Source organism: Pteropus vampyrus, unplaced genomic scaffold, assembly GCF_000151845.1.
Source record: "Pteropus vampyrus isolate Shadow unplaced genomic scaffold, Pvam_2.0 Scaffold1000002718, whole genome shotgun sequence".
Taxonomy (NCBI): Eukaryota; Metazoa; Chordata; class Mammalia; order Chiroptera; family Pteropodidae; genus Pteropus; species Pteropus vampyrus.
The window spans coordinates 1,736-26,447 of record NW_011917120.1 but is presented as its reverse complement, the minus strand read 5'-3'; the positions used below and the strand labels follow the sequence as shown (position 1 = coordinate 26,447).

The 24,712-nt window shown below is 43.7% G+C and overlaps 1 pseudogene; it reads left to right on the top strand.

Moving 5' to 3' along the window:
* Positions 1–16,323: 16,323 nt before the first annotated feature.
* LOC111735518 lies at positions 16,324–16,439 on the top strand (annotated as a pseudogene).
* Positions 16,440–24,712: the final 8,273 nt, after the last annotated feature.

Below are 24,712 nucleotides of genomic sequence, written 5' to 3'. Positions count from 1 at the left end.
TTCTGGTTTATAAGGAGGGGCCAAGACCCCAATTCTACTTGGGAAAATTATTGAAGAAATTGCAAACATGTTTGAATCTTTCACATGTATAAACTAGTTTTAAAATACTCACTAGCAGATGTAGATCTCCAAACAATGGGTACAAGAAATGGCACCTTTTCCCCACAGCCAAGTGTACTAAAGATGTGGAGTCGACTCCTGCCTCCACCACCATGACCTGTTTGACAAGTAAACACAACCACTTAGGAAATCTTACCGGAGACTTTTGCAATATCAAATATAGGCCTACACTGATGCAGAGTCCACCCTTCACATTGGGCCACTGAAGGTGTTGAAGGAGCTAGCATGGTATGGAAGATTCATAAACCAGAACAGAGTCCCACATGGAGGTCCTGAACGGAAGGCAAGTAGAATCAAGGAGTCAGCCAGGGGACATTTCAGTGGTGCAGGCAGGAAAGAGTGGAGACCAGCTGGAGTGAGGGAGAGAGGATAGGGATGCAGATGGGCACACAGGAATGAGAGGTGATGCAGGATGAAATTCTGCAAGAGATGCTCGGGGACCAAGGCCCATATTCTCTCTGCAGAGTGCACAGGCATGGCCCAGCTCCTGTCCTGACAAATGCACGGTCTGATTAAGCATCAGAGCCACCGGCCTCTCGGAAATGCTTTTGGCCTCATGTGTCAGCACTTAACATGCACACCCCGATGGGCCCAGTCATTTCACTCCGAGGAGGGTTTCCTGCAGATACGGGGGCCCGGGAGATCCAAGATCTCCTATCATTGCACCAAAACCTGAGTCAGGAAGGTGGAGAAACAGCCTACCTCCTGACAACAAGGAACTCAGGAAATTAATGACTATGTGATGATCACTTAGATGTTGAGACTTGAGGAAAATGTTTGATATCTGCATATTAAAAGAACACCCTGAGCTTTTTGAATATGCACTTGCTAATGGCAGGGTGTATGATACATTACTGGGCTTTCAAGAAAGAAAAGTCCTCTGTTTGTCTAAAGAACAGTAAAAAGCAAATAAGCTATAAGCTAAAGAAAATTAGAACCTCATCATCCTCCTTGTAATAACTGATGGAAGAGAATGGTGTACTATAGTTACATGAAGAACAGTGAAACTTGATTTTATATGCAATCATGTAACTCATGGGGATAAATGTACTGGGATCTACGTCATCAGGCACGATCTCCGATACTGCTGTTCCCATGACCTTCTTCCAGAGGAATAAAAAAGAGACTTCACAAAATAAAATTTCCAAGAAGACACTGACCTATGGACATGTGGAAAGAACTAAATTTGCTGTTATTTTTCTCAATTTATACTGAGAGAGCTTTATAGGAGAGAAGGGGTGACCTGATTGTGGTGATTGGGGTGTGAGTCCTAACTTGTTCAGAGTGTGTTTCTATTCATGTTCTTTAATTTATATATATATATATATATATATATATATATATATATATATACACACACACATATATATATATATGTGTATATATATATTTAAAAAAAACATTTAAAATGAAACCAGTTGTAGTTAAATTGTTTCGTTCAAAAATCTTCAGTAAACATAACATATACATCTAAATTAAATTCTAAATCTATGCAACAGAGACACTACTTAACCTTCCAGTAACTGCGCTGAAGCAGGACAGGAGGAGCAATGAGGAGGACCCGGTTCCTTGGCCTGACTGAAACTTCTTGACACTGTGTAAACTCCATCTCCTCTGAGTCTCAGGCTGAGGTTCCAGCTTTTGACCTGCACACATGTTGATAGGAGATCTGCAAGGAGAACACGGATGCTGGCAGCCCTTGCCTGGCAAGGAGACAGAGGGAGGATGACTCCCTGGTTAGGGCGTGCAGGACCCACAAAGCTCCTCACACCCTGCAGCAGTGACCGCGCATGGGCCCTGGCTTCACCAGGAATCAGCTGACAGGACACTGAATCCTGGTGCTACTCTTGGAAGGGGGTCTTATCTCTACCCAGATTATCTTCAAATGTCTTACAGGACCAACTGAACTTGGGTGCTTGGTCGGGAAGCGTTCAGGTGACTTGTGCCCTGGATAGTGAGAGTGATGCAGAGGAAAGGGGGACTCTGGGACTCCAGGCTGAAAAGGCTGAGTCCGTCCACCCTGGTGCCTGGGAGACACAGGTCTGATGACACAGGTGGCAATGGTGACCCTTTCTCTCAACCTAACACTGAATGTGACCCTTCATGAGACCAGCACAGTACAAATGGACAGAACCCTAGAGCATTTCCTTTCTCCCCTAACTTTATTTTTCCTAACATCCCGATGCTTTGCCTGTGCCTTGCATTTGGTAAACCATGATGTTGTGGTATTGCATTTGGTAAACCATGATGTTGTGGTAATAAATAAAAAGTTGTATGGCTTAATGTGTTCTAATATGAAAAGATTAAGGACACTGCTGTTTAAAATATAATTAAACCAATTATATTTGTCTGATTTCTTGACAAATTAAGAAGGAAAAGAAACGAGCAATTTTTAATGCCACCCCTTACTATGTTCAATAAAGTATTGCATTGTTTCCTTCAGTATCTTTGTCATTTACTTGATTTACATATATATATCTTATATATATAGGATATTAGCCCCAGGCCCTTCACAGGGCTCCACTGCTGCTGAGGGGTCCCCAGCTGGGACTGGACTCTGCAGTGCCCCTTACTTGATTCTGGGAGTACTAAGCTCTCACAGGCTTGCAATGCTAAGGAAGGTGAGCTGCCTTGCTTGCATGAGAAGGAGCCCCAGGGCACTTTTATCCTCCGCTTTCTCTTCCCAGGAGGCCTGAGGTTGGGGAGGTCAGGCCACTCCCACTATCTCATCATACCCAGGGATAAGGAATCCAGCTCTAAACTTCCAGCTAAGGGATGCCCCTGTGATCTTGAGGGCATGAGGAGTACACCGCTTTGTCCTGCAATACGATAGCGTAAGTACATCCTGGAGGCCTCTTCACAGAAAAGACAATGTACACTAGAACCCTGAAGTTACTCACATTGTGGACTTACAGGAACCGACAGCCCTCTCCTCCAGATTAAGGGGGCAGTGGAGGGATGGGTTCAGCAACTTAGAAGCTTCCCCGGCCTGAGTAGCCTCTTTACGAAAGATGATCTCACGACATTTTTCACTTGCCTTTGCTGATTTTCACCATCCTCTTGTCTCCCTTGCATGTTCACACACAAGAGAGGACATCCCAGGAGACTCCTCAGTTGGCTTGTTTTTAATAAAATGACTCCTCACACAAAAATTGTTAGGAAGCAAAGAAGAACATGTGCATTTGTTGCCTTATTCTTTCAAACCCAAGCTTTCCAAGTCAGTTTTTATCACGGTCCTTCTTCCAACTAAATTACTTCCTCTGCTCCTTCTGCAGAAGCAACTCCTAGAGAGTTTTAGAAAGATGCAGCGAAGAGAACAACTGTGCATGGCCAGAGTCATCCACTGTCAAAAAGCACCCATGGCGGGGGTGGCCAGGGCAGAACCAGACCTCACAGGACCCCTCCAGCATGTTGAGCACAGCCCTTCTGACTTCCAGCCCAGTTCCCTGCCCTGCTCACTCAGGGTGGCTCAACACATGCAAAGGGGGTCAGGAGCCAGGGTGATGCTCTGAGAGGACATGAAGCACTGGAGGGAGATATTACAGACATGGACCATTCTAGGACCTCAAGTACCTAGAGAAGACCAGGCCTCTTTGCATGAGAATCAAAAAAGAGAGAAGGAGGGGCTGGAGAAGAGTCCCAAAAAAGAGCTGACAGATAAGAGAAAGAATAAAAATGAAAGAGGAAATAAGTTACATGTAGATGTTGCTCTCTGTGCGGGAGTCTTCAAAATGCACAAAACATTCCTCAAGTTACCTGGGCAGTAAGGATGTTGGGGTGGCTGCCGGAATGGAAAGGGGAGTGTTAAGAGTCAAGGTAAGAACTCGGCGCTCCTGTTCCCAGCAGCATAAACAAAGCCTGGACTTAAGACACACTCTGTCTTCATCTCTATGCTCCTCCCCAGGGCCTTGATCAATTCACCTCTGCAATGAAGAGTGGCTCTCAGGTGTGCGGGGACCCTGTCAGCCTTCAAATTCTGTAAGTGTGACCGGGAAACCATGCCTGTGTCACCTTGTTCCTCTAAGATGGCAGTCACAGTTTCTATGATGGACTGTGCATGAGACTGCCTTATGTCCCTCACGACTTCCCTTCCCCTTCTCTTTCATCTAATTAGAGTCCATTTCCTTTCTCCTTGTCCACCTCCACCAACTATATGGTTCTTCAATATGGGACCATTAAAACGATGATCATGGGTTTAACGACACCATCACTAATCGATCAGTGGATCAAGGAATTAAACAATTGAGATCCAAAGAGAACCTGTCATGAGTCTGGGTCATACTGGGTTCTGCGGGAGAATGTGAGAACCAACTCACCATAACAAGTGACTGTCCTGTGCCTAGTAGGACCTTAATTGGGCGATATGTAATCCCTGCCTCATAACCGAAAGTCTTTTAGCCCCTTACAAAGAATCAACTTGAAATCTAATGTAAGGTCACTGTCTCCAATTTTCTAGGTCTGTAGGTGAAGTCATGGGGTTTATCCAGCAGGTGTGGCCACATAAATCACATGAATACACGGTACCTGCCAGGGTTGGCCAGGTGTCCTGGAAGGCCTGAAAGGGCGGGGACCCTGGGCCAGCCTAAGCCAAGGTCACAGGATGGGCATGATGGGGGAGGGGTGGCAGGGGCAGCTCTATTAATGGGAGTGGTGTGTTCTCAGGGAAGCAGTGACCCCCTGCAGCTCAGAGGCCATTTCCCAATCTGGTCAGTCCCAGGAGACCAGGTCTCTGAGGCCATGGGAATGAGCATGAGAAGCAGGCACACAGCCCCTTCACGCAGTCCTCTGGAACTCCTGACAGCCATTCAGGACCTCAGGGTGCAGCTGGACATGGGTCTCTCTCAGATATTCCGAGTCCCAGGATTTGGGATTTGGGTGAGGAGTGGAGGCGAGAATTGTGGTTCAACGTGCTTTGCACCTCGCCTCTCCAGAACGAGCCGGAAACATGCGCAGGAAGCAGAGAGGAAACGCTCTCTACGGTGCAAATCCCAGGAGTGTCCTTTATACCAAGGGACACACGCTCATCCACAGAGTGATGGTTTGACTGAGAAAAGGAACAAGCAATGAAAACTTTGGTTATCTCAAAAGGCTGGAGGTATAGGCATGACGGGATTGCTTATAAGCCTTCACGAGTGTTTGCACACACCCACCTTGAAGACCCATCCCCCAGACAAACTCCAACACTTTTCTGGTGGATGTGTGTGTGAGGGGTTGGGAGAAGGGGCTGGCATGACTCTGCCACTCTTCCTTCACGGAAAAACGACACTATGAATATATAGTTTTCATTCTTCCCCATGTCACTACGACATTTTTTTTTCCTACCTGAGGCTGTAGTCGCAGGACTGGGCTACGACTACAATAGTCAGGGGCAGTCATGCTTTCTAGGCAAGAAACTGGAACTATACTTTTATACTTTTCTGTCAGAATTTTGTGGGCCCTGACCGAGTGGGTTGTGCATTCATTCCATTTGGCAAACACGGCCTTATCGGTGGTGCACACATTCCGCCTTGTGATGGACGTTGCCTATTAGATTGTGCAAAGGACAGACATGGGGGCACAAGAGCTGAGTGTGAGGCAAAGAATCTATGGGTTAAGCAAAGAGGAAATCCAATATTCTTGAGAAAAGGCTTTCATAAATGGTCTTCTGTGACCTATGGGGATCTATTAGGGAGAGAAATGTCTCCTTTTCTTCCTCTCCATCCCTAGGGCTCTCTCAGTGCCAGGCATACAGTAAAAGTTCAGATTGCTGAATTAACTAGATCTCATTTTCGGGACTGTTGAGCTGCAGGCCCAGAGAGCCAGAGCAGGCTCCCACAACAACCTCGAAAACTCTCAGACAAGACCTCCTTCCGGTGGAGGAGAGCTCCGGCGGAGACAAGGGTGTGGCTTCTGGGGCAGATGGAGGCGGGACTTCCGGGGAAGGCCAAAGGTGCTGCTTCTGGAGGAAGGGATCTCTCTCTGGCCAAGAATCCTGGAAGATGCCACATACACTGTGGTGGTGGCGGCTAAGCTTCGTGTTCCGCAGTCATCTAGAAGAGCAGGCAGTGGACCTGATTCCGGTGGAGTCGTCCGAATGGCGCCGCCTGTGTGCGGTGCTGCGTGGGCAGCACCTGAGTGAGTGACTGCAAGCCAACATGTAGCAGAGTCGAGCCTGCACTTCCGACTCTTGGGGCACCGGATCCTGGCAGGCATGGACAGAGTTCAAGGAATGAGTGAGGGGTGGGGCTGCCCGTGTTACCTCCTCTCCGAAGGCCCGAGTTTTACTGCTCAGTACAAGGCCTGGTACACAGGAAGATTTCAGTATGTGGTTGTTGCATGAATAACCTCTGAGTCCGGAGACCTGGGTCTCATTTGGGCACCCTCCTCTCTGGTTGTGTACCCAGAATAGCAACAAGGAGCATAGCATATACCTTACACAACTTCAATCCTAATGAATGATTAAAAGAAGAGATAATTATGTGTACACATGCTCCATATGTCAGAGACTTCATCATCTGCAGTGTGGCCTTCGAGGAGACAATGACAGCAATGATGTGTGGTGGCCTGGGGAAAAAATGGGAAATGTAGAGTCAGGGTGGAAAGCCAGCATCTTGCTGCTCCTGGGATGATTTAGTGGAACCCCAGGATCCATTATTTTCCTCATCTCTATTTCCCACATCTCGTGACCCGCCCCACCCCCCACCGGCCCTACTGGTGGGTGAGTCTGTTTGGAGCTTGGTCAATCTCAAGAGCCAGGTCAGCAATGCTGTGGGAGCAAGGGCTTCCTCTTGAATTCTACCGGCCATGGAGAGCCCGGAGAAGCAACTGGACACAGGCGTCTCTCCCATGGAAGCACATTCAGCACCTCAAACTTGGGTGACTTGTGGAGGCTGTGATGAACTCAAGGATACTGGAGTACTAGCTGTAATGCCAGCAGAATTGTTCTTTCTCTCTCAGTTCTGGGATGCCCTGTATATTAGGAGCAAACATGAGCACAGAAGCACGAAGGTGCTTGTTTACTTTAGAAGGAAGAGAGTTTACTTCTTATGCATTGGCTAGAAAACACTAGCTTTGTCCCTGGAATAAGTACCAGGGAGGGAGTTGTGTGTCTCAATAGAGTACATCGATCATAGGTCATTAACGAAAACAACACCACCACCTCCTAAGGAGGATTCCCAGGCGTGCTAATCGAGCAATGGCTGAGCCCTGAGATTGCTCTGTCCTAGGGGGAAGTGAGAAGAAGTCTTGTGGGAAAAACAATTTTTAAATAACAAAGCAAGAAGAGAAGATGAAAAGCATGGCAATCTCAAAGCCCACGGAAACAATTCTTCCGGTGACATCATTCAGAAGGAAAAAGAACATATCAGACTTCTACACATATTTTTTTTGCATAATTTCACATCTCTCTTCCTCAGTTTTCCAAGCAGAAGATGCCACTAACTGTTTCCAGACCTCTCTCCCATAGGATTTAACCTGTGTGTTGGTACCTACCTACAGTCTTCATCCTTGCTGCCAAAGTCAGAGAAGTTCTCTAACACATAATCCTTAGATACAGAAACATGAGCAAAAAAATTATTGAAAAGAGAGGCTCCCCCATTCCTCGACACTGACCACCGTTACCAAACTTCAAATCAGAGATGCTGAAGGAATCACCGTTTACCTTTTCACTTCCATTTGCCCATGACAGCTCTCACCTCCAAACATACCAACATGAAATTCCAGCTGTAACTTTCAAAGAAAACAACAAACAACATTCTGCAGAAGAACTGTGCTCTACCAGACAGTGTGTAACTACTGCCATCATTTTGAGGTGCCCTCTTAACACAGGTATCGGTGGTAATAGACTCTCACTAGATAGTTTCCCTACCTAGTAAATTATGTCTGTCATCTAGCATGTATATGTTAACATTTTCATATTAGTAATTTTACTGAAAAAGTGAAAAGGCAACTTTTCTCTCTCAGTGCAAGAAAGTGAGTTCACCTTGAGGATAAATGGGACCTCCACATCTGCGGTATCACTAGGGTGATCCTGCACCGGTACATTAGGGAGAAGAAAAAGACATAAGGTAGCTATCAGTCACTGGTAATGCAGCTCAGGACATACTTCACTAGATTTGTAAGGTGTGCTCATGAGATGAGAGTGTGTGGATGTGGGCATTTAATAAACATGAACTGAGTTGATGCAGAGTCATCCTCCTGGGTGGCTGAAGGAAGGGCAAAAAGAGGAGCAGGAAAGAAAGAGAAATGGAGCCTTTGACATTAAAGCCAGTATATCTAACATAATCCTAAAGGGAAAACGAAAATGTATGCTATCTGTCAATGATAGAGTTTCATTGACTCCTCTTGCCCATTGTATACCCGGCCAAGTTCCCAAATTTTGGAATATTACAAGACCATCTCAGCACATGTATTCATATGTGCTGCTACTGTCTTCATCTTTGTTATTGGATTTTTAACCTTTGTTTTTTAATCAAGTATAATAATATGTATATTGTGGGTATATAGGTAAGTAGCTTTAGTAACATTCATAATATATGGACCATCTCTACTACTTCTACTCAAATGTGTCATCCTATGCCACATAACCTCTGATCCCATTAGGAAATCACCCCACTGCTCCACCCCCCCCATTTTATTCCTTGATCATTTGTACTTTCTATCACAATAATTTGCTTTTCCAGGGAACTTCTATACATTATTTGTCTTTTTTTTTGACTGCCTCATGTCACCAAGTATGAATAGAATTCCATTACGAGTACCCATCACATTGTATTTATACACTCATGGACAGATTTAGAGGTTGTTTCCATCTGTTGATTACTATGAATAACGGCGCTATGAACACTGGCGTACAGATAACTCTATGACAGTGTAATGGTGATACACGGTACTCTGGTCAAAGAATGTCCCAGGACTGAGTGAAATTGAATGTACACTCAGGAATTTTTAATAAAAATATATCTATATCATTTCACTAATTTTAACAACTGTATCACACAAATGTAAGATGCTGTGACTATGGGAAATGGGAAGTGTAGAATATGGGAACAAGGTGTATTATCTGATCAACATTTATGTTGATCTAAACCTATTCTAATTAAAGTGTCTCTATTTTTACAACTCAGGAGAGACTGCATCAGGGAAAGATTTATTCAGCTCATCTCCAAAATCAAATAATTCCTGTGCATTAGCTAGAGAACCGGCTTACTATTGAACGTCAACCACATTTTGGGTTGTCGATGCATCTTTTCTCTATAGCTACAGCACTACCAATAGAATGGAGACATTTAAAATGCACGTATGCAATTAAAAAAACAACATGGCTTAGAATTTATATAATTTTCTCTTAAAATGAAAACAGTGAATAATTATCCCTGAATTGATTTAATGAGCATATTTCCACAGTACCTTCCTCCAGTTGTGCTGAGGAATTTACCCTGTGGGGTGGCCGGATATAAAATCTTTTGATCTCTTCTTCCTCATTTAGAAGCTGCACATACTTGGGAAAGTCCTTGAGACCTGTTGTGGCCTCAATATCCTGTTCCCAAATCTGCAAATGTTAAGATGGCCTACTTGTTAGTATTATGTGATGAGACTAAAAATGATTACATACAGGCAAAGCTATGAGAGAAATAAGTGACTGGTCTTAGGTAATAGTTCTGTAAGTGTCCGATCGTTGAATGACAAGTATAAGCCAGACACTTGGTAGCAGCTGAATCCAGAGTGGGGACTGGAATGGCTCCATAGCAAGGGACGGTGGAAGGTTACTTTTATCATTTGCATGGGGGCGATGCTTTCCAGTTCATGGAGAGTATCTGTTATCATCTACTGAAATCCCCACATCAGCCTTACAGCAGGGAAGGCAAAGCAGGAGCTGTGACTTGTAATTTACACCAAAAAGCATCGAAGTTTATAGAGATTAAGCAGTTTTCCCAGAGACACAACATAGATGAGTGTAAATCAGGGAAGAAAACATGATGGTATCCTGGGTCCAGAGATCCTGAACATCTAAAACACCTGAGACCATGCCCTTGGTGCCCGAACGATGACATGCCCTCAGTGTCTTCATCAAATGTTCCTGCCTCCATGTTTTTGTGGGAGGGAGATGATGTCCTGTAGGGGGAGGCTGAGCCTTGTAGAGTCCAACTTTCTAATGGAGACCCCACTTCTACTTTTCTGGCTGTGACCCCAGAAACAAAGTTTCTTTTGAGCAAAGCAACTCAAAAGGACTAGGGAAGTCCCAATTGTGGCCATCTTCCCCCAGCGTCTGCCTACTGTCAGCTGTCTCACATTGAACCTTCCCCGTGACCAGGTAACCACACTTAGTCACCGTTATCTGGCTGATGCCCTAGCCAACTCAGTACATTCTACACCCACTCCACGTGACACATTGACCATAAACTAGCTTCTCTTTCATTGAGCAACCCTGGATGAGCACTTAATGCCCATGTACCGGGATACTGGTCTTCTGTGTAGGTGCTTTGGTGATTCAGTGTATTAAGGCTGAAACCTCCACTGTCTGCTGACTATTAGTCCGAGCAGCCTGTGCTATGGCTGACTGACAGCAGGTAGTGGCTTCACTAGTGCTCAGTGTGCTGCCTCCCTGTGCATTCCTTCTTCACTACAGTCTAGTATCTACAAACTCTTCATGCCTTCTTAGACAGTGGTATGAATTAAGCAGACACTCATGGGGTTCAAACAATGACCTCAGCGAACACTATCAAGAGATGAGGTGCCTGATGGGACTGCGTAGGGATCTCTCGACATTAACGTTCCCCAAACGAGTCTGCCCACCTTATTCAACTGAGTAGGGAAGAACGTGAAAAGCCAGAAAGGCAGAAATTATAATGAAGAACCCAACTTGGAATCAGCAGGCACATCTTCTCCCGGTGGATCCACTGATCAGCTTCTCAGGCAACTTCTTACTTTCCTCCCAGGTTCCACAGATTCCACCACAATCTTCCTCCTGTGGCCGCGAGAGGAATGGGTATTCATTCCCTGGGAAAATGTACTCATGGCGCCTTAAATTGGCTTCCCTAGAGTGTTATTATCCTCTTGTTTCCACTTTTTGTGTCACAAGCAATAGGAGATACCCTAGTATTTATTATTCCGGGTTTTTCTGAACTATCTTGACAGTGGGGAGCAAAGAAGGAGACTCCTTGTGTTTTGTGACTTCAAAACACAAGACAAAGCTTTCGTAAACAAAACAGCATGGTAGTGGCATTAAAAAGAGGCAGATAGATCAATGGAAAAGAATAGAGAGTCCTAGATAAACACATCGATAGGGCCAAATGATCTTTGAGAAAGGTGTCAGGTTGACACAATAGATAAAGGATAGTCTCTTCAACAATCCAGAAAATGACACCTAGAGAATGTGAGTAAACATTTGCAAAGTTTATATCTGAATAAGAGATGATATTCAAATTTATATAAAAATCTAACACTCAATTGCACAAAACAAAACCAAAAACAATATAACCTAATAAAAAATGGCCAAGGACTTTAAAAGACGTTTCTCCAAAGCAAGCATTCACAGTCCATAAAGCTACTAAAGATACCCTACATTGCTAATATCAAGGACATGCACACCAAAAAGACCATGAAATAGTGCCTCTCTTCCATCGGGATGTGTATTATCCAAAAGAAAAAAAAAAAGGAGGTAACATATTGGTGAGAAGGTGGAGAAACTGCAACCTTTCTACACTGTCGGAGGGAACGTAAAATGGTGCAGCCATCATGCAGAACAGTATTGAGGTTCCTCAAAAATTTACAACAGAACTTCAATGCGGTCCAGCTGTCACGGTGTTGCTCTGCATCCCAGGGAAATGAAATCGGGGTCTCGAGGAGATAACCGCACTCCTGTGATCATTTCAGCATTATTCACAGTAGCCCAAATCCAGAAATGCCCTGTGTCCATCAACAGATGAATGGATTAAAAAAAAAACAGTATATACATTCAAGGGAACATTATTCATCTTTAAAAACCAAGGAAAATCAACCATTTGCAGCAAAAGGAATAAACCTGAGGGCATTATTGTAAGTGAAATAAGGTCACAGAGAAACAAATACTGTACAATTCCATTTAGGTGAGTATTTAAGTTTGTCACATGCATAGAAACAGTGTAGAAGCCTGATTGTCGAGAATCGGACAAGGATGAAATGGAGCTACATAACAGGCAGACAGTTTTCTTCATGTGTGTTGAAAAAGTTTTAGAGGTCTGCCTTATGACAATATGAATGCGGTTATCAATGCTGTACTGTGCACTGAAACGGGGATTAGAGGTTTGATTTCATGCTGTGTACTTTTTCTCATAAAACAATAAAATGAAATGAAGTGAAATAGCAGAAATGAAAAGAAAGAAATAAAGGCGATACGGAAGGGAGAGTGGGGGTTGCTAGGAAGGGAGTAAGAAGAAGGCAGGCTATCAGAGAGAGAAGGAGAAAGGGTCTGGTTGTCAAACAGCAGATAGGGGAGAACACAGAGAAGGAGGAAGCTCCTCTCTCCAGGTTAAGAGATGCTGGGTCTATACCATGTTCGCCCCAGCAAGATGGCCCTCTCTTTTCTCATCCCCATTCAAGACGCGGGCAGACGTCAACCTCGGTCTGGGACAGGCTAGGCTCAGGGGACCGTGTTATACTGCCTGTCCTGATCTCGAAGCCACCTCCTGGTCACCATGGGGCCTTGGTGCTCTTCCTGAAACTTCCTCTGCTCCTCTAAGTCGTTTCCCTTTCAAGATCCAGCTTAAGTCTCTCGGAGCTGTCCTTGCAGATGGAGTCCACTGGTGGCTGTCTCTGATTTCTTGGAGACTAGGTAGTGCCAGCTCTCATTTTAACATGGAATCACGCCCACCAGGCTTCCCTTCAGCTCCACTAGGAAGCTGTGATCTAGAGATTAAGGGTTTCTAGGACAAGCCTGTGTCAAGGAGAGAAGTTCTGAGATAAACTAGTGACATTTTACATTGAAGCAGCCTCAGGTTTCTTGGTGAGGAAAAGATGAAATCTAGGGGACAATGAAATTCTACCACATTCGTAATTCTCACAGATATCCTGGTCCAAAGTAAACTCAAAACATCACTTGGCTCATTGTATATAATATTAACTTAAACCAACTTCCTGGACTTGATTTCTTACAAAGCCCTCCAGAAGAAACCGTGACCCTATGTCACTGTGGGTGTCACAGGGACATGGAGGGTGATGCTCCTGTCACACTGTGGAGCTTCTCTGTCCCACCTTGTAGTGCACAATGTGCCCTTTGTCCTAGAGTGGTAGCCCAGTGCTACCCTGACGCTCAGTCCTGAAGAGCTCTTGGTTCTCTTCACATTACACACAGTGTTTCTCGCCCAGCACACAAAGTCCATAACTCAGAGAAGCGATGGAGACAGAATGACACTGTGTATTCTTAACAAGAGTGGCTTACGGTCAATATTAGCCCTCTTTGCAGAAAGTCACAGTGAATTGCTAGCCAATATTATCGGAGGCTTGTCTTGGCTCAGAATCCTCCAGAACTGGGTGTGGCATGGGGCTACTCCAGGGGCCACCTGCAAAAGGGAAGAGCCCTGCCCAGTAATCAGGGAAAGGGGAGGGGTGGAGGCATTCTGAGACCTTCCTTTGATGGAAAGACATTGTGAATGAAAGTGGCAACATCGTGACCATGAAAAATGCCATGAGACCTGCTGACAGGTAATATTCTGTACAAAAAGATTTTTTATGGCATGGTGACAGATTCTAAAACATGATTTATCCATTAAGAAGCCAGTGAACATTGTCCTGGGTGGTGCTTGTATTTGCGTTTCGGTCTATTGAGGTTTATACTTGGCATACAATAAATGCACCCATTGTAACTGTACGAGGTGATTAATACACTTAGGTATCTAGCCACTCATGATGCGATGGAGAGGCGAATGTTTATTAGATATCTGACATCAGCTACTATGTTCTTTACTGTAACATAAAGAGAAACACTCAAAATGTCACACGCACGCACACACTCAGAATTACACCACAGGCATTCACATGTTCACATACTCACACCCATGCACACAACCTACTCCCCCTCACTGGAGCTGGAGATCATGTCCATAGTCCTTTACCTAGAAAATTAGTCTCTATCACCACGTCCCTCATTCACATTGCCAACAAGAAACTGCAATCAAAGTGGCTCTCCACACTAAAGCCAGCAAGTATACCACCCCTTTCTCAGTTTCTAGATTTTTCCTCAGGAAATGAAGGATTCCAAAATACATACCGTCTTCAAGGGCAAGTGGAATGACTTGAAATGACAGAAAATACTATGAGGGTCACATCATGCCGCATACTATTTGCACAGGATTTTGCTTAAACAAGGTTCCCTTAGAAAACCAGGTGGGAAACGCTGGAGGCATCATCAGAACCCACGAGCAAGAACAGGACAAAACTACTCAGGCCAAAGGGCAAGAACCTTCCTGGAGGAACTCCCTCTCAAGGTTATTTTGGGTGGGCAATTACCAGCTTCACTTTCTAGGAGAATAAATTGCAAAGACAAAAAATCCTCCCTTCCACACAGTTTGTAACTGCAGCTGTCATTTTTGAAGGTCCTTTCATGACAGTTATCACTTGGTACTAGAATCACACTCCACACTCTCACCACGAAGTAAATGGCTGTATCATCCTGAATGTGCGTGCTCACATTTTTATATGTTAATTTTACTGATAAAGTCATAAAGCCTCATTTGTATTGCAAGGGAAGTGGGGCGAACTTACCTTGGTGATGGATGTCAGCTCATTTGCCCTCTCACTGGGACACTCTTCCCGCAGGTCCTCGAGGGGTTCGTGACGACACAGAGTGCCTGTCAGTCCTTGGTGCTGCTGTTTATAAAGGACTAGTGTGCTCCACTGAGTGCTGATGAGGGCGAGAGTGTACCGATGAGAGTGGTGGGTACGTATGAACTGAGCTGGCTGGGCCCTCCTCCTTGTTTGAGAAAGGAAGGCCAAGGAGAAGAGCAGAGAAGAAAAGAAAAAATATGTGCCTTTGGCTTTCTGAAAGGAACCCACTCAGTGGGAAGTACTCAATCTAACAAAGAGTTAACACGACAATCATGTTATGTTTCAAAGACAGAGGCCTTACTCCTTCCACCTGTTTTGAAAATCAACTGAATTGCCACTGTCTTTGTGGTTTCCTCCAAGATCATTTCTTCCTGCATAATCCACACATGCTTAGTACTACTTTCATCAAAACATTTCTCTAAGGATTTTTACTGAATGGAAAGCAAACTTATTAGAGACATTATTCACTTCACAAACTACCCCATTATATTCATTCACACTAATCCTTTTTCATGAAATGAATAAAATACAGAAGATTTGTAAGCAGTGAAATCCTATTATGTGATATTGATGCCATCATCTATGGTAATGCCCTCCCTGTCATTCTTTTTTTATACAGTGTGTGTGTGTGTGTGTGTGTGTGTGTGTGTGTGTGTGTGTGTGTGTGTGTCATTGTGTCACTGTCTGTCCACTCTCACACAGACCACAACCAGGCACTGTAGAATAGGCCACATTTATTCCCTGTATGTCCATTTCCTTCCAATTCACCCCAACCCTCATTCACCCCAACCCTCATTTCCAGCAGAAATTCATAATCAGGGGTCTTTCAGACCAAACTGGCAGGAAAGCTCTACCCAGTTTTAGCCTCAGCAAGTGAGTGATTCCTGAATACATACATTTTTATCTTCTGCATCCACCTGCCATTAGAGAACAACAACAACAAACACACTGTTAGAAGCACTTCATCCTGGATACTCAGCACAGGGCTTCTGTTCTCTTGATGACTTTAGGACTCCAGATGGGAAACAGTACTTGAGTTAATGCCCTCAAGAGAAAACATACTGAACACCTGTGGGAAAGTTTTGATTCTTCATGGAAGGTCTGTGAATGTAGTTGGATTGGCAAAGGCGCAACTCTTCTTCAAGGACAAAAATTCTATACAGAGAAAAATGCTCCCTACCCTACAGTTTAAATGCCCTCTTGAATCAGGAATCACTCGACAAACTCAAAAAAGAAATCACACTCAACAATCTACCCACCAAGTAAATTGTCTACCATCTGGAGTATACATGTTCACATCTTCATGTCATAATTTTACCGTAACAAAATGAATCGGATGTGGTTCCATAGTGTAGGGGTTAAAACGTCTGCTTTACACGCAGAAGGTCCTGTGTTTGTGCCCCAGTGGAGCCACGGTCCATAGTCTACGGCCATGCCATCCTGAACAAGCCCGATGTCTGATCTCAGAAGCTAAGCAGGGTTGGGCCTGGTAAGTACATGGATGGGAGACCACCTAGGAAGAGCGGGTGCTGTAGGTATAAATAATAATAAATAAGTAAACAATAAAACGACATTTTTATCACAAAGGAAGAAAGGTGAGCTTACATGTGGAATAGTTGGGTCCTTACCAGCCTGCCCTGTCGCCAGAAGGCTCTTTCACCACGATGATGGCGGTGGCTAGGGAAACACAGAGCAAGTGTCAGTCATTGGTGATGTTGCCCAGGACGTACAGGGAGCTCTGCCTGATGTGGTCTTTGGACTGAAGGGTGAGGATGTGGCTGGTTGATCAGAAGGAACTGAGCTTTCGGCAAGGCCGCCTTCCTGAACAGATGAACGAAGGCACAAAACAGTAGCAGGAGAAAAGAAGAAATACAGCCCTTGGCTTTCTAGCTAAGGGGAACTTAATCCATGGAAAATGGTCGATCTAACAAAGAGTAAACCGTAAAATGGAGCTATGAGAAATCTTATGATGTTTCTACGGTTTTGAGATTCAACTAAATTGCCACCCTCTTCTTTACTTCTTCCAAAATCAATTCTTCGGGCAGAATTTACAAATGTTACTATTGGATTTATACTCTCTTCTGTAAGATTTTGTTGTCGATGGAAAGCAAACTGATTGGGGGATCGAACTCAAGTCTAGGAAAAGTATCTCATTAGAATTACTCACTAATTGTTTTTTCATAAAAAAAAAATCAAATGCAGAATAGTTGAAAATACCGATATCCCACGATTTAAAATAGTCACCATGAACCGTGTGATATTTTCCTTCCAGTATTTTTTCAATAGATTGTGCATGTCTTAGAGTCATTGGCTGTCCATACTCACACTGCGCGTGGACAGGAGGACAGTTCCTCGCACAGGGGAGACCGGGGGAAACACTGACTCTCTCTACGCCAGCAGCATAAAAGATGTGCAGTAAGGCTGAGGGGCTTCTGTGTCTCCACCAGTACAAATTTGAGTGCTTCCTTGCCACTGTCCCTGCTTAGGTTTTTACAGCATTTGTGAGCTTCTAAGGTTTATTGTGATATTGCCTTCCTGACTTTTAACTGCCCTGAAATGGGCTGAGGAGCAACCCCATCACTGATAGTAGTTGCTCGACATTGACCTCTCACCTCTTACAAAATCTCAGCTGACCAGAAGCATGTGGGCCCTCCACGTGCCTTTCACACCAAGGGCTATGCCATGGCCAGCTGTTATATGCACCTGTGGCTGGCCTGGGCTATGTGACACTGAGGACATCGTCTCAAGATGGGCTGTGTGTGGGAGCTGTGTAGGCACTAGCACTTCCAGGCATGGCCACAGAAGCTGGCACTTTGTTGCTCGGTCACTGATAATCATGTTCCCCAGTAGTGAGGGCAGGTCAGTGGTACAGAGCATGAACACAAGGAACTCATGACTGGGTTCAAATTTTGGATCTTCCATAAATGAGGTTAGTGCTTCTCCCATTCATCTCTACACCACCTCCACATGAGCAGAAGGACTATTAAGCAAATGTGCAGATACAGCCAGGGGAAGGAAAAGTTAATTATGGAAATGTGCAGTGAAGGGAAGCTTCTTTTAAAAAAGCAGACAAATGTGCTGTATCGTGTGAGTAGGAAACTCTCGTAAGGACACACAGTAACTGATACATGGACATTCACAATCACACCATGCACATACATTGAAAAACACTACCCCAAAACTTCAACACACAAACCTCAGCACCCACATATTATTACTTCCAAGGACTGCAAACATTCCAGAGTTTTCTTAGACTATTGGTTGCCTTCACTACACCCCAGTCCTCATCCCCAGCAAGATCGCAGAACCAGGGGGGCTTTCCAACCAAATCAGCATCTAGCTTTATCCTCAGCTAGTGAGTGAGTGACCATATATTCATTTTTCATCAGATCTGTCAGCCGCCTGTCATAAGAGAATGGAAAACACAGTGAAGATCATATCCCCGTGGAAACTGTTCTCACAGGCCTTATGTTCTCTTGATGACTTTAGGAAACCAGTTGAGAAAAATTGCTGAGTCAATGACCCCAAGAGAAAACCTACAGAACACCTTTGGGAAAGGATTGAACTCTTCACGGAAGCTGTCTCAAGTCCCTTTGAATTGGCAATTACAATTTTTTTTTTCAGGGAAGAAACGATACCACTGATGACGCTGCTTACAACGCTCCAGTGTGAAAGTAACGCTGTCCTTTTTGAATGCCCTCTTCAATCGGATATCAGGTGGTCACAGACTGTCACTGAACATTTTTCCACTAGTGCATTGTCTCTATCATTTACTAGGTACATGCTCACATTTTAAGATCGTAATTTTATTGAAAAAGAAAGAAAGCACTTCCACAACGGTCTCCTGAAGCTCTTCCACCAATGTGTCACGAAGCTCCTCCACAATGGTGTCAGGATCATCCTCCACCACGTTGTCAGGAAGATCTTGCACCATGCTGTCAGAGGAAGGTAGGGGGACACAGAGTCACTTCTGTCTTTGGTGGTACTGTTCAGGCCATTCAGAGAGCTCTGCTTTAGGTACACATGGGGCTAGAGAATGTGAATGTCATTGGGAAACAGTAAGGACTGAGCTGCTGCTGGGACATTGTCTTCCGTGGATAAAGAAGGCCAAGGAAAGAAGCAGGCAAGAATGAGACATAGAGCCTTTTGATAGTAGAGCTAAAGGGGATCTAACCCATCTAATATCAAAGACAGGGTTCAGACCTTCCTTCCCTTCTTAAAGCCTGGTCAAATTCCCATTTCTTCTAAAGTTACAAGACCATTTCAGCATCCATGCATTCATACATGCTGCTAGTGTCTTCAGCATGTATAATATTGGTTATTTTACTTTTATTGTAATGAATTTTACATCATATTTATGCTGTTTTTAATCATTTGTGACTATATCTGTCTGTAGCATTGATTACATTCACTGCTGTCTAGTCCCAACATATTTCCCTGGAATAAATCACTCTGCCTGGATCTTCTTTCCAGCTACTTTTCTGTTTCTAGTTTGGGCTTTTTCAGAAAACTCCTATCAGCGGAACCATAAATTATTGTCCTTCTGTTCAGGCCTAATGTCAATAAACCCAATATTTTATCAGGTCAATTATTATTATATCTGATTTTAAAATCTAATTCTCTTTTATGGCTGAATAGTATCCCACTGGGTGTACGCATCCCACTTGATCCCTTCGTTCTTTGAAGGATTTGGGGTTCTTTTCATCTGCCTATTGTGAATAATGCCGTTATGAACATTGGTGTATGATACACTACTGGTAATATGAGATGTTATAATACTGTGAAACTCGGAATGTCACAGCACAAAGAGTGAATTTTAATGGAATGTATGGACTTTTAATTAATAAAAATGCATTGATAATTTTTCACTCATTGTAATAAATATATCTCATAAATCTAAGATGTTTTTAACAGGGGAACTGGTGGAGTAGGAGGTGGGAATATTCTGTATTATCTGGTCAATTTTCATGTCAATCTAAACCAGTTCTAAATAATGTCTATTAATTTTTACAAACCTGAGTCGTTGTATCAGGGAGAGATTTATTCAGATAATGTTGCAAAATCAGCTAATATGTGAACATGAACTAGAGACCTTGTTTACTATTGAACATGTGAGATGTCAGTGCATCCTGACCTCCATGGGGACAACACCACCAATGGACTGAATACAAGTGTATTCACACACATGACGTGAAAGAAAAACATGGCTTCACCTTTTTTAAGATATGGGTCACTTAAATATGAGACACTGAAGAGTTTCTCTTGAAGTAACTTAGTCAGCATTGTTTCCACAGTATATTTATCTGTGTTGAATAAATGCACCATGATTACTTTTGAGAAGTGGACACTTCTGCCGCCCTATCTCATTCTCGTCGCTGAACATGAGGCCCATGCTCTTGTCTTATATCATCCTTCTCCTTACAGCAGCCTGGGAAATGCATGACAATACAGAGAACTGTAGACATCTTGCTGGCAGAAGGCCACAGGGAAATTAGCAATAATTTATTCACAGCTGCCCAGAAAGACCCTCCTGAAGCCAAGGTGGACTTAGGAAGATCGCAGTTTGGTGTGCACGTAAAACACCCACCAGTCAGATTTTGTGGGTGAGTAAATTCATTTATTTAAGACATACTCAAAACAGCAAAGAACAGGAACCTGTCCTGTCGCCTTGGTTCTAATGGCAATTAGAAGCTTTGTCTCCATGCGAAAGTCCTGTAGACCCCTCAGGGCCTCTTCTGTGATGAGCAAATATTACCATGGCTACTTATTACTACTACCTGTTGAGGATAAAATTGATTGAATACGGGTAAAGCTTGGGAAAAATAAGTGACTGGTGCCAAGTTATTGTTTTGTAAGTGTCTAATCGTTGTGTGACTGCAAGTACAAGCTAGATGTTCGGTAGTGGTTATACCCAGAGAGGGAACTTGGCTGACTCCACATCAAGGGAGTTTGGAAGGTTACTTTTCAGTGTTCTCATAGGGACAATGTTTTCTATCACATGAGAAGTATCTGTTGTCGTCTCCTGGGATCCCCACAACAACCCTGCAGCGGGAGAGGCAAAGCAGGAGCTGAGACCCATACTTTACCGTGAAAAGCACAGAAATTTAGAGTGATTAAGTGACTTGCCCAGAGTTACAAGAGTGATGAGAGATGAGTTTAGTGTAATAACATGTTTGGTGTCCTGAGGACAGAGGTCCAGAACTCTTCTGACACCTGACTTCGTCCCTAGGTGCCTGAAGCAAGCGCTCTCTTCACTGTCTTTCTGAAATGTGTCTACCACTGCTTTCTGTGGAAGAGAGGTGATGGCCTAGAGGAGGAGGCTGAGCCACTAGGAGTCCACCATATGGGAGACTTCGCTCCGATCATAGTGCCTCAGAGGACCAGGAACAAACCAACTTGTCGCTATCCTCCCCCAGCATCTGCCCACAGTCAGTTAGTTATCTCACTCTGAGTGTCCCCATGACCAGGGTACCACCCCGAGCCACCAGTGGTCTGGGCGACTCTCAAGCGAACTCAGAACATTCTGGACCTAGTGCCACATGACAACATACTAAAACTTAGCTCCCCTTTTAGTACCAACCCTGGATGTGGAGTTGATGCCCACGCCCCGAAGATGTGGTTCTCTTGTGATCCAATGAATTAAAGCTGAAGGCTCCACTGTTTGTTGACCATTACTCTGAGCAACTGTCTGAGCAGCCTGAGCTAAGTCCTGCCTGACAGTGGACTCTGGCTTCTCTGGCTCTGAGTGTGCACCTTCCCCGCCCAAGTCCTTCTTCAACAAATTTCAGTCTCTACTACTGTCTCCTCCATCCTGGCACTATGCAGGGGCAGTGGACAGAGTCCGATCTCCTCTGAGAAGGATCGCTCCTTAGCCTGTGACCCCCACACCAGGACTCTCAAAGAGAACCACCAAGCCCTCCTAATCTGTGTCACCTAGTGTTCATTCCACCTACTCGAAAGCTCTGTCCCATCTCACCGGTCTCCCAGGCAGCACCCAAACTCCCAGTGATCCTGTCCATATCAAGCCATGAATGTGCCTCATTAAATCACAGTTTCTTAACTTTCTCAAATCTCTGGATTCAGAAAAGTTACATTTAGCTCATATTTTGGAATCCACATTCTGAGGACTTGACCCGGGATTCCCCTTTCCTGTCATGTCTACTGCTGGGGTGGGATCTCAATCTCTGTGAATCCATGGAACTATTCTCCCAGGATAGGAAGAAGTGAAGCAGTATAGGAATGTTTTCTCTGGATCAGTTCTCTGGAGAGTGAGGACAAAGTGTTCACTAGGAAATCTTCCATTGTTCTAACTTGACGAAAATAGTTAAGACAGCCCACTTGAGAGAAGAATCAGAAATATCAATTAGGCAATACTACAAATCTATAAAGACACAACACTGGAGTCAAAATGAGAGTTGTGGCAATGGTTTTAAAAATGACAAACGTGTTTTCAGTCAAGCTGATCCAGCCCTTTTGAAAGAGCTGCATTCAGAAGGTCGATATGAACCTACTTCCAGAACAAATGAAGTTCCCATCTCAAGGTCTAGAGCAGTGAGTATCTGAGAACTTTTCGCCTTCTCCCTCTCAGCTCACAGAGTGACATTTGCAACAGAAGACAAGAAGGGCATCATCACATTTCCATGGTGACGGGTCATGTCACATAACTTTCAGGGTGAACTTGTGCTGCACACTCTGGGTCCAACTGCTGCTATGTAAACACGTGTGTGTTTACATAAGCAAGGGTAGAATTTAAGAGAATTAAAGAAGAAAACATGTTTTCTTTTGAAAAATAACCACGTACCCCACCTTATTATTCTCTTTCTGAAAACCTCATATTTGAGTAAAAGTGACTTGCCCATGCAAATATAGCTGATAGTGAGAATTTCAGGGTGAACATGTCAAATCCAACACGTTGGATGTAGTACTATTTTTTATTACAGTGTGATCACTACCCATTTCTACTATTCCTGAGTCACCAGACATTTCTAAGACACACAACTGGAAAAACATTAGTAGAAATCAGTTTTCAAATTTGTATTTCTCTCTAAGCATATGTTATATAAATTCTCTTATTCTCTGCATCTATATTCTTAATTTACATAATTCAATCTGTATACTTAATTATTTCTCAGTCTCTGTGAATTCATTGAACCATTTCATGGCAGTATGTCTATTAAAAACTGGCTATTCACTGAAAATATAAGAATAAAGAATCACTATCTTTTAATAGTGGGTTGAGTGAAAATATATAATCAATGCTTTTGTAAATGAAAATTGTAGATGACCCGAAACTCTAGAATTCAATATGTGTTTTGGTTCATATGTAGAAACCCAATCACTCCCATTCTTATGATAACGTGGTGAACACATGCCATAGGAATGTAAGGAACCAGGCTCCAAAAGATGGAGCAAGTGGCAATTTTAGGATATAAATGAGAGTTTTCCCATATTCAAAGAAAATATCTACATTTCAAGGTATGTTATGTGATCATGTAAATCATTGCAGATTTACAGATAATTTCTTTATTAAACAGGTTACTGATGAGGTATTAATCCTATATTAATATATAAACGGTGTCACATTTAGTCTAAGGATGACACAGTTGAATGAGATGATCCCAGATTGATAGAAAAATGTTTGTGTGTGTGTGTGTGTGTGTGTGTGTGTGTGTGTGTGTGTGTGTGTGTGTATGTAGACAATGAAATTGAGGGAAAAATGAAGAATTAAGAAGTATATTCACAACAACGTATCCCTGTGATTGGAGAAACAACATTCGAAATGCAGTGCTGAGGAGAGTTTAGAATCCAGTTGGAGAACAGTGTGGAGCAGAGGACTCCCTTCCAGCCATCCTCTCCCTGTATGTTCAAGGTAACTGGAGATTCAATGAGGAAACTTAGGGAAATTCCTTAGAGACATGTGACAGTATCAGTGCTATCTGCTAGTTCAATTAATAAATCTCAAAGGACATACAGAAAGGGAGCTATTAAGTCCAGAGACCAAGCAGGAAGGCTACAGAAAGTAGAAAGAAGAACACTCAGATTTTCATGTATGTTCTATAGCACCTTTTGAATTTTCTACAGAGGTGTTATTCTTATTGCTTTTAGTATTAAAAACACGTGTTTAAACTAACCATTCAAACTAGTGGCATGAAACACCGGCATTATTTTGCTGGTGGTCATGGGGTTGGTATTGAGACAAGGGGCAGAGGTCCGGCACTTTTTTGCTCTGTGATGTTGGGTCTTAGAAGAGAAGACCCACTTGCTGGAGTGAATGGACAGCCAGGGGTTGGGATGCTCTGGAGGTGACTCAGTCCCATGTCTGCAGATAGACCTGGACGTGGCTGGGGGACCCACATGAGATATGCAAATGTGGCCTGGGTGTTCTCACAGCAGGGCAGTGTCAGGTTGTCCAGATCTAGTACTCGGTAGCTGAGAGCTCCACAGGGCAGTGACCCGACTGTCCAAGCAGAGGCTCATGGTCATGTCAAACATAGCCTTAAATGTCACACAGTGTTGTTTCTAAGGCATCTGTCGTTGAAAAGGAATACTCGGGGCACCTCTGGTTAAATGAGGGGCCGAGATCCCATTTCTTCTCGGGAAAAATAGTGAGGAAATTGCAAACATATTTGAAACTTTCACGTGCATATACTAATTTTAAAATTATTCAGTAGCAGAGGTAGCCCTCCAGACTATGGGATACAAGAAATGGTGCCTTTGTTCCACAGCCAAGTAAAATAAGCACGTAAGATGGACTCCTGCCTCTACCACCATGAGCTGTTTGACAAGTAAACACAAACACTTTGGGAACCTT